General features: G+C 36.0%; 1 protein-coding gene across 2 annotated transcripts in view; it reads left to right on the top strand.

Moving 5' to 3' along the window:
- Window positions 1–9,610: 9,610 nt before the first annotated feature.
- Grm5 (glutamate metabotropic receptor 5) overlaps window positions 9,611–10,864 on the top strand; it is a 532,992-nt gene continuing 531,738 nt past the window's right edge. Inside the window, exon 1 of one of the 2 annotated variants that reach the window (XM_032893267.1) lies at window positions 9,611–9,981. The gene's annotated coding sequence lies outside the window, so the exon portion shown is untranslated. The remainder of the gene's footprint in view (window positions 9,982–10,864) is intronic. The other variant, XM_032893268.1, reaches the window with a different exon arrangement.

The raw sequence follows: 10,864 nt of genomic DNA, 5'->3' as shown, positions 1-10,864 counted from the left end.
CAATTAATTAATTTAAATATTAAATGAAAACACTCTGACCAAAAGCAACTAGAGAAGATATGGATTGATGGTATCTGAAATCTACCATAGATCTGTGAGTAACTGTCTACATGATGTGAACACACTAACCCACATGGGTTTAAATCTATACTACCTATCTGAAGTATCTAAAACCTGCATATCACAACATTAGTGTTTTATGGAAAGAGAGCATCTCTTTTGTTAGGGGTTGGTCAGCGAATTCTGGGATATATAATCACATTCATGTCCTTTAAGCAAAAGTGTCTGCAAATTTCCCAAGTTCTGATAATAGCAACATCGCCAGGTTCTAACAAATGTTCCTGGGGGTCAAAGGTGCCTTTTTTGAAAACAGCTGATATAATATTTATTAAATTAAGTATAATTCACTAATTGGTTTATAAAATAAGCCTTCAAGACTAAAAAGTAAGGACAATTGTTTAGCTTTATGGTTGAAAACATAAAACACTCTAAAATGAGTTAGAGTGCTCTTGCTTAAGAATAAAATAAATTGTGATAATCACAAAGGTAACATTAAAATACAAGGCAATACAAGTTATAAAAACACAAGAAAAAAGAATAAAAATGCATTTTCTATTATGTTTAAGAATAAGCTGTCTGTTCGAGCTTTTCTTCTCTCATTTTTGAATAAACTATTTACAGTACAAACAGGTTCAAAGAGAATCCCAAGGGCATAGGAAGACTAATTAAATAAACACATAGAACCAAAACTATTTTTTGCTATTACTCCACTGTACAGTCTAAGTCTGTCTATCAACAATTAAGTATTATTTAGTATCCGTCCTGCCAGTTATACAAAATTTTAAGTATTGTAACATTGCAGTCAATAGATGAGTAAAAATAGAAAGTAATTTCAACTCATATCACAAATAGCTACTCTTCATGTTATAGAAAATGTTTTTACAAATCAATAAGGAATGCAGAATAATTTTAAAAGTAGCAAAAGATAGAAATTGCCAACAGATGCAGATACAGTTGACAAAAACACACAAAATATTTGACTTATTAATAATAAAGTTAATATTGATTAATATTTATAGTCAGGACTGGGAAGATGGCTCTGACAAAACCATGAAGTGCTCCTGTAGAAGAACCCACACTTAGTTCTCAGGACTCAAATTGTGCAGCTTACAGTCAGTGAATCATGTCCTAAGGGATCCTAAACTATCTCCTGCCCTTCATGGGATCTGAAATTAATGTGCAAGCATTCCCATACAGATGCATATATGCAGATAATTCTAGCAACATAATTAAATAAAATGTTAAAAATTTACCACAATAGCACCATTCCCTTCCCTAGTCTTGGTATAAGCTATGGTGATATACTGTGTTTAAAAAATGTGTAGGGGTACAAACTTACCTTTTATCAAACCAATATTTGTTAGGAAAGGAAGAGAATGACAGGATGACTATATATAAAAATACATGGGTTGGGGATTTTGCTCAGTGGTAGCGCACTTGCCTAGCAAGTGCAAGGCCCTGGGTTCGGTCCCCAGCTCCAGGAAAAAAAATACATGTACTCCTGATGAAAAATTGGATAATCCACATGTAAGTAATTGTGTCATCTTTTTACATAGTGAAAGCACCCTGAGTATATTCTACACACATATCCATATTGTGTAAAATGATATGTTCAGTGAAGATGTTTGTTATAAAATCAGCAGTAATACAAACATTTCAGATTCAACTTGTTTGTTTATGGGGAATAGTGAAGAATACAGTTCTTCTGTAAAGAAATTTTTTTTCCACAATGAAAATGGAAGCACTCTATTTGTGTTCTCGAAGAAGAACCAAGATAGGAAACATTGTGGTTAGTATTCAATCTGTTGTTTGAAATTAAAGAAGACAAAGCAATATACCTGAAATAATCTTCCAAAGTAAGAGGATTACTGTCCATCATGCATCAACCTTTTATACCTTTAAATTATACCATGTGCATCTGTAATACATTCAAATTTCGAAAAAAAAAACTAATATACAATGTAATAAAGGCATAGTGATTAAAGGCAGCCAAGTTCAACCCTTAAAGTTTATACTATCCAGCCACCTCTTTCCCTTTTTTAAAAGTATTTTTGTAGGTATGCATGGATGTTCAAATGTATTGATTCTTTTAGTGTGTGTGTGTGTGTGTGTGTGTGTGTGTGTGTGTGTGTGTATTTGTGTGCATGTTTGAATGTATGTATGTGCATCACATATGCATATATAGTTGTTCCAAGAGGCCAGCAGAGGGCATTTGATGCCTTGAATCAGGAGATAGAGGCAATTGTGAGCTACTCAGTGTTGGTGCTGGAAAACTAACCCATGTCTTTGGCAAGAACACTGAGTGCTCCTGGTTAGGAGCCATCTCCACAGCTTCATGACTATCTTTTTTTTTTTGATTCATTAGATGTTGCCACCTGTATTACATTTATCCCTCTAAAATGTTTACATGGTTGAAGATGTTGAAGACAGCATTATGCAAGTGCAATTAAAATACTAGAGGTTTTTCCTTTTACTAATAGTTTAATGTTATAAAAATGCTTTTTATAATTCTTTTACTGGGTTATGGAATTTTAGGAACTTAATTCATCTTTCCTATTGACCAATGGATTTTATGTGGTGTATGAATTCATTTCCTGCAGTTTTATAAAAAACAATCCATGTAATATGTGCAATTCAATTTCTTGCTAGGTTTAAATCTTATGAACCCTGACATAACTGTTTCATAAAGAAGACTCCTTAACCTTGACATAACTGTTTACACAAAGAAAAAGAGTAGATTTCCTATTCTTTAAATTCCATTAAAAGACTCAGGACAGATCATCAGCTACTGAATGGCCTTGTTGTTTATGTTCCTTCCCCCAGAAGATGACTTCTTTTCAAATACAAATAATTTGTTATCATTTTCTCTCTGTAGTTAGAGATTCTAGTTTTATTTTCCCTTGGAAGTAAGATTTGAAATTTGGTTATTTTCCATAGTCCCTGTAAATTTGTCTCTAGGCTGAGAGATCTCCTATTATCCTAAGAAAGAAAATAGTTCTAGAAATAAAGTTGAAATTAAAGGGGAGAGATTAGTAGAATGAAGAAGGTATTCATTTATTCTAAAAATATTTTTCTCATGTTAAACCATTGCCAGGCACTGGGCTTAATATTATAAATACTTAAATAAGCAAGTCTGAATTGCTGCTGTTATCACATTCTGATATCTTTGCTTTACTCTAAATCATTTTCAAATTTTCATAGAAACTGCCAGAGGCATCATCTACTGATTCATCCATGTGTTTTAAAATTATGTCAATGACTATGTTGTATTAGTTTGAACATTGCTTTTTGATGCTATCTCTTTGACATCTGGGAAGAACAATTACTTCAGACTCGAGGCTCTGATACTATGAAATGTAGGCCCATGGGGCTGCCTAAGACAGAGCGATTTCTCAAAATACCCAAAGAGATTTTTACTATGGTCTTTCTTTGAGATTCTACTCTTGTTTCCTAGTTATAATTCTAGTGTACAAGCATGGTCTATTTCATAAGTTCTAAATTCATCTTAGAGTGTTAAGTTGGTCTCAAAGATGTTGCCAACGTAATTATAACAGCCTCATGTAAGAATGGATGGCAGATCTTGGCCGGCTCCTGCCATCAGCTGTTACTGTTTTCTCCCCTATGTAGCTGAAAGAAGGTAAGTTTTCTAGAACATAGTATCCACATAGAAGACAGCTCAGGTATAGGGTTGCCACTTTTAGTAACTTAAACCATACAGTACCCAGTTAGATGTGAATTTCAGGAAGGCAACACTTTCCTTAAACAACTACAACAACAAAACTAAGTATATTCCATGAGTCTTTGGTGACAATATTTATATAAAGACAAGTTATTAAAATTTAACAAGGATTCCTCATTTTTCTCTGGAAATCTTTCTGTAAGCATGTCCCATAGCCATAAGACTTTATAATTTTATCTTTTTTCAAATTGTGTGTGCGTGTGTTTGTGTATTCATTCATGTGTGTATGAATATACATGCACTATCTCCATTAATAACTTTCTATGTTTTTGGGGGAAACAGTTCTTTCAATGAACATGGAGCTCAATGATTCTGCTATCTTGACTGCCAGCAAACTCTATTGAGACTCCTTTCTCTGCTTTCCCAGTTCTGAGATTACAAATGTGTGTTATAGAGCTTCAGATTTTGTCATTTTACGTTCTAGGGATCAGAACTCATTTCCTCATGCTATGCAACAGAACTTTGCTGACTGAATCACGGCCATGAAATCATGGTTTTAATGAGGGAACAATTTTGTCACCAGCAATGACAAAGAAAACATTCATTCAATTATCAACTACTAGTGTTTGACCAAATTTTATATATTTATATCAATATTTATGTATATATTTAACTCATGTACTTTGAAATTTACTTTTTAGTTGGTCTTAATATCAGATTTTCTCATTTTTCTCATGAATGCATCAAAGAAAAGGGTATTGATTCATGTAGTTTTTCAATAAAGACTTAGCATGTTGCTAATACATGAATTTATTACACATATGTGCAATATGTGGCAGTTAGGGCACATATGTCCTAGTGATTGATGGTAGTGTAACAGTGAGAAACCACATCAGGGTTTGTTATATTTAGAATGTTTTTAATAAAAATTAGAATCAATTAAATGTTATCAGTTAATCCTCATGTAGTACAGCTTCTGTTTCTAGCACATTTCTGTTTCTTACTAAGTCTTTTTCTGTTCATGTATCTCAGACTCCATGGAAGAAAAAATACACAGTTACCGATTCCATTAGAGCAATCAAGACAAGGCTATCTGGCTTACTCTTCTATATAATTACTTACCTACCTCCAGTTCTACCAAAATTTTGTGAATATTGAATTAGTATTAAAAATTTGTAATTTCTCTTTTATGCTCCTTTATTGAGAAATATGTTTGTTATCAAATTTAAATGTATTTAAGTTGCAGACAATATTCCTGGGCATGGTGTAGAAATGGAGGGAAGATTCTAATTCCAGGCTTTTGAAAATAAGTGATGAGAAAAATTTCAGTTTTTATTTTATTTAATAGACTTATGAAAATAGTAACAATGGAAACCAGGCATGTGTCCATAAAAGAACAAGAGATCAGAATAGAAGTCTTGAGCTGAGAATTTGAGTCTTAAATTTAAATATTGACATAGATTTTATCCCTTGCTTTTCAAAAACCTAGATAAGTTAAATTTATTTTTGATTACACAGTCCTAAGATTAATAATTTTGACAAAATTCTATGCTGTGGTGGTTTCCCATTTTCTCTCTGTCTTTATATCTGGCACCGATTCTCCCTACTTCTCTCCCCCTCCTTTGTTTCTTTCCTTCCACCCTCTTGCCTCTTTTCTCCTCCCACCCCTCCCTTTCTCTCACCCCTTCTCCCTCCTTTAATAAATTTTATTTATCCCCGCTTTTTATACTGTTAATCATTTTCTCTGGGAAGAAATAAATTCTAATGACACTTTTGGAAAAATAAGATAATTTTGAAGAAAATAGCCTCAGCCTTTTTAGAATGCCCACCAAAAATAAGAAAATACTACAGTACATTGAGATCTGAGTTGAGAGCAATAACTGAAATAGATTACTTCTTAAATACTTTAACTAGTCAGGGGAAAATAACTTTATAGTTCTTATTTATTTTGAAGGCTTACTTATAAAATTATACTTAACAAATGAGTTATGCAGAATACAAGCAGTTAGATGTATATCTACAAGTTCAGTAAAATCATGTGTTACGTTTTACTTCCAGATTCCCAAATAATGGAAGAAGAGAACCTCGTGTCTAGTACCTTAACCACTCCAATGTTTCAACTCATTTTTCTTACCATTGTCATCACCAAATTCTATATATCTTCTGCTTTAAGGAGCAGTACAGTCTTTTTCTTATCCATTACTTTTTTATACTAGCAGCACACATATTTACATCAGCAATACACATGCTATCAGAGAACCAAAAAACAAAAAAATCCTTGTAAATATAAAAACACAATTCAAAAGGAATTATCTCTTGTTATTTTATGATCCCAGTAAAACAACACTATTCTCCAAATCTGTGCCTACACGAAGTGTTGTATTGGAATGATAGAGTCAGATTATGTAGGAACATGATGGGGAAAAATGACAATTTGCTGAGAATGCAATACTTCTGACTTGTAAAGTGAGCTCACACACAATCTCCAAAATAGAGTTTTAGAAATTCTTTCACATTATTTTCTTTGTTTACAGACAACACAGTTAGATATTAAGGTTTCAGGAGTTTGTCAAAGACCTACACTGAAGAACTCAAGAAACAGTTTTCAGAAGCTAGTCTAGTAAGCAGTCTCTCTCTCTCTCTCTCTCTCTCTCTCTCTCTCTCTCTCTCTCTCTCTCTCTGTGTGTGTGTGTGTGTGTGTGTGTGTGTGTGTGTGTGGACGTGCGTCGCGTGGTGGGCGTTGTCGCATGGAGTAACTGCAGTGATATACCCCACTTGCACCTGGGTTTTCAGAGTCTGTTGGCATACGAGAGCTAAGAGTGATCAAGGGTCATTCAGTGAGAAGTATTTCTGTGTTCCTTATGTGTGTCAAGAGTTTTGCTAGGACTGGGCTTCATTACAGAAAATACAGACTAAAGCTGCAGTGATCACCGTGTACTGAAATACTAATATTCTATCTGATTGTTTACTCTGTATTTGGAATAAAATCAGAAATTTTGAAATCCATGCACTGTTTTTCTTGTCAGAGGAGCGATAAGTGACCTGGACTTTTATAAATAAACACTTTCTTTGTGTTAAAATCCATGTTGTGCATGGATTTTGGATTCAAATTCTTTGGGAGATGACTTAATATAAAAATCTCCATAGTTCTGCTGTACAATCCGCTATGAAGATGCCAACTTATAAAACTAATGAAAAATGTCAGAAAGTTGTTTGAAAAGTCACTTGTTTATTATTCAATGTGTCGATAACAATAGTGTTGTAGAATGTTGATCATGATCACAGCTCCTTTGGCAAATGAGAAACAAGATACCACAGGTAGAGAAAGAGACTATCACACAGTTAATCTCCATACTTTCTGCAAATGTTTATGGGGTTTATTACCAGCATTGACAATTTGGGCAATAAAAGGCATGTGGGAGGCATTATTCATTTAAATATTTTAAACAATAATTGATTGTCCCCTATTTACTAGAACTTTATTTGCAAAGTGTTATATAAAATATTTCCTTAAATATTACATTTTAATTAAGAAGAAAGATGGAGAACAAACAATTATGGTAACTATTGGTTGAATTAGACCATAATTTAGACGTAGTTAACAATGACAAAGGAAAAGAACTTTGAGTTAAGGACAGTGAAGCACTGAGATTTTGAGCACAGTAAACAGGCTTAACATCAAGGGAGTAATGTTTTTACAAATAATTGCAGGAGAGCAAAGTGTTAACCTAGTGATAGCTTACAAACAGAAATCATTAGAAAAAACAGACAGTACAAAGGCTGCGACAAAGCTATCGTTTTAAATATCAATGAACAATTTAAGATTATCTAATGATGTTGCTCTTCTCTGAACATACTGCTATTGATAAGCTCTCAAATTCCATTTGCATGTCACCATTTATAGCACAAGAAGTAAATATACCTTGCTAAGCCACATGTGACACTTAGGGACAGCTTTGTCTTTTCTGATGCTTTGGGATGGCATCTTCTCCATTAGCCTTGGAGATAATAGAGAATGAAATATGTGCAGGTATTTGGAAACCTCCTGTGTCTATTAATATCATTTATGTACTTTGCATGTAATCCACAAATTCTGTTTTAATTTATCCTAAACATGGACAATATGACCATATATGCTCTTTATGAGTCACTTCCTTTGAGGAAACATTAGATTCTCTAAGTTCTTCACTAATTTTCCAAAAAAGGACCTAAATGAATGGCCAGAAATCACTGGAGTCAACCTTGTACAGAAAGTCTCATAATGGACCAGCAGTCATTTTAAACTCTAGAGCAAGAGGGGAGAATAAATTCACATATTGTGCTTCAAGTATCTAAACTTGTCTTTACACATGGAAAAATGAAAATAGATACATTTAAAAAGCGCTGCCTTTTAACTTTTAAAACAACACACAAGGTATTAGACATCATTAAGCCATCTTCAAACAGAGTGTGTTTTAGCAGATTCTTACCCACTTCTCCTCTGCTTACTTCCCACTCCCTCTGATAACCTATTCTCTCTTCTTTTCATTGTCATAGCAAATGTGTCCTTTGACCTCTTCTTCCCTTAGCACCTCTTTTTGCCTTTGGTTTCCTTTCTAGTGTTTTTTTTTGGGGGGTGAGGGTGTTATTGATTTTATTTTAAAAGATTTATCTACATTTACAGCCATTTTCACATGCACACATTACTGGTTAGAATCTGCGCATGAGAGAGAATCTATTGGCTTTGTCTTACTGGGTTTAGACCACTTAACTTAATGCTATACATTTGCCCAATCATTTTCCCTATAAATTTCATAATTTTAGTTTTCCTTCCAGCTGAATAAAAGTTCACTGTGTGTGTGTGTGTGTGTGTGTGTGTGTGTGCGTGTGTACCACATTTACATTGTCCATTCATCTGTTAGTGAACATCTAGTCTGGTTCTAATGATTTTCTGTGAATGGGCTATAATACACACGTATGTACAAATGTTTTGTAATGCTCAACATAGTGTTTTAAATGGACAATTCCCTTCCTCCTTTCCCGAATGCTATATCACTGAAGTAATCAAAGAATCACTGCCTGGTTGTCAAGGACCCAATAACATGCATTAATAACTGCTGTCCTTGACTTCAGGGTTGTCCATGGTTTAATCATTAATTCAGCTACTGAAAGAACCTGGCTTCTTCCATTTGCTCAGGCAATAATAGTGTTACTCAATTATATATTTTTTGTTTAAATTAAGTCATGCAAGTAATTTATAGGGATCCCTTTTATTCCTTTTTTTTTTTCAATTATAATTTGAAGGTAACCTCAGCATTTTTGATGGTCAGAGGTAGTACTAGAGGTAGCAGGAAAAGGAATGTCAAGCCATTGGAAGAAGTAAGACATTTAAGTCCCACAGTGGAAGACTTTTAATGGATGGAGGAAGAAACATTTTTAAGAAGTGCAGAAAAATGCAAAATGACATTATTAATGACCCAAGAGTGGTCTTTCTTACCCTCAGGCTTCTGAATCATCCCCAGTCCCTTGAATCTCTCTCTCTCTCTCTCTCTCTCTCTCCTCTCTCTCTCTCTCTCTCTCTCTCTCTCTCTCTCTCTGTGTGTGTGTGTGTGTGTGTGTGTGTGTGTGTGTGTGTGTGTGTGTGTGTGTGTAGGGCTGTCTGTCACCCTCCTCTCTCTTTGTCTCTCAGTCTCTGTGTTTGTCTCCTCTCTGTGTGTCTCTCTGTTTCTTCCTACTCCTCTCTGTCTTCTAGCAATAACACCTCTTCTTCCAATAACTGTCAAGAGTTTTCATACTATCTTCAGAGAGAAGCTGATTATCTACCTGCTCCCCAGCTTTTCTCTGAGTGACATGCCACCCACGCCTCCCACCACAGCTCCTGCTTCTTCTCCATCTCTGGGTGGGAATGAGCTAGAAAGGAAGTCCAAGACTGCCCTGGCCTGAACCCTGAGACCAAGAGGCTTAGGAGCAGTGTTCACTCACTGATCCAAGGCTAGTCAGCGGCCCCCAGTCGCACTCTGCAGGAGTAGGAGCCAGCCCAGCGCTGCGCTTCCAGCTGCGTCTGCCCGGGCGCAGCACGTGCTCCAGGCGCTGGCGCGAGAGAGCGAGCGCCACCACCGCGGGCCCGCAGCGGTTCTGCTGGCTGCCACTACTGCCTCGATCTCAGCCACTAGCGCTTCTGCAGCAGCCAAGGCCGCTACGAAAGCGCAGGGAGCTTGTAAGGAGCGGCTGTCCAGGGGAACAAGGCTCGGGGAGCGCACCTGGTAAGCACAGCGCTGTTTTTCTTTCTCTCAGCTGTAGAGTTACCAGGGATGTAGGATGCCGCCGGAGCCCCTCCCCCAGTGCAGGGATGGAGAGTGAGCGAGCAAGGGGCGGGTGCTTGGACTAAAGGGACCCAGGAGGGCAGGTGGTGGGCAGGTGGACGACAGGTGAAACCAGGGATGCTAGAAGGTCCTGCAAGTTTAAGAAAGTCACCCTGCAAGGACATGTGCCCTGTAAATTAGACATGAATTTAGAGTCAGGAGCCTGGGCTAATGTGGTTTGGCTAAATGAGAGGTTTTTAAATATCTTTTTGTTTTCATTTGCTTAACTGAAGGATTTCAGTGGGGGTTTTTCCAGAGAAAAATAACCAAAATAATCAGTGGCTGAAAAAAAATAAGACCAATAAAGCCTCCCCCCTTCTGTCTCATGCTGGTACATGTGCAATGATAAAGCATGCATTTAGCGAGGGAGGAGAATTTTAGATCTCTGAGGATATTAGATGTTTGGGCTGTAGTAAGAGCACTTGATGATGCTGCACCCCAAAAATGAGACAGGAAAGGAGATTATGGATGGTTTTAAATACCATATTACAATTCTAAAATGACACTTGGATGACTAGAACAGAGGAAACAAGAGGTTCTCTGGAATCGTGAACCCATTTATGAGATTATCATCACATCTGGACCTTTAAAGCCAAGTTTATATATTTCTAGCAATGAAAGGAAGGTTTTTTTTTTACCCTTAATTCTCCAATAGAACTTTCATAAAGGATGATAAAGGAAATCATGGAGAACAAGAGGAAAGAGAAGGGAGTTGAACAGACTCCATAAGCTATGTGTGGTAGTGTATAGCAAGAAGAGTTCTGGCTGTATGATTTGGTACTAA

The sequence above is a fragment of the Rattus rattus genome, chromosome 2 (genome assembly GCF_011064425.1).
Source record: "Rattus rattus isolate New Zealand chromosome 2, Rrattus_CSIRO_v1, whole genome shotgun sequence".
Classification (NCBI taxonomy): Eukaryota; Metazoa; Chordata; class Mammalia; order Rodentia; family Muridae; genus Rattus; species Rattus rattus.
This window is presented reverse-complemented; position numbering and strand designations above follow the sequence as displayed.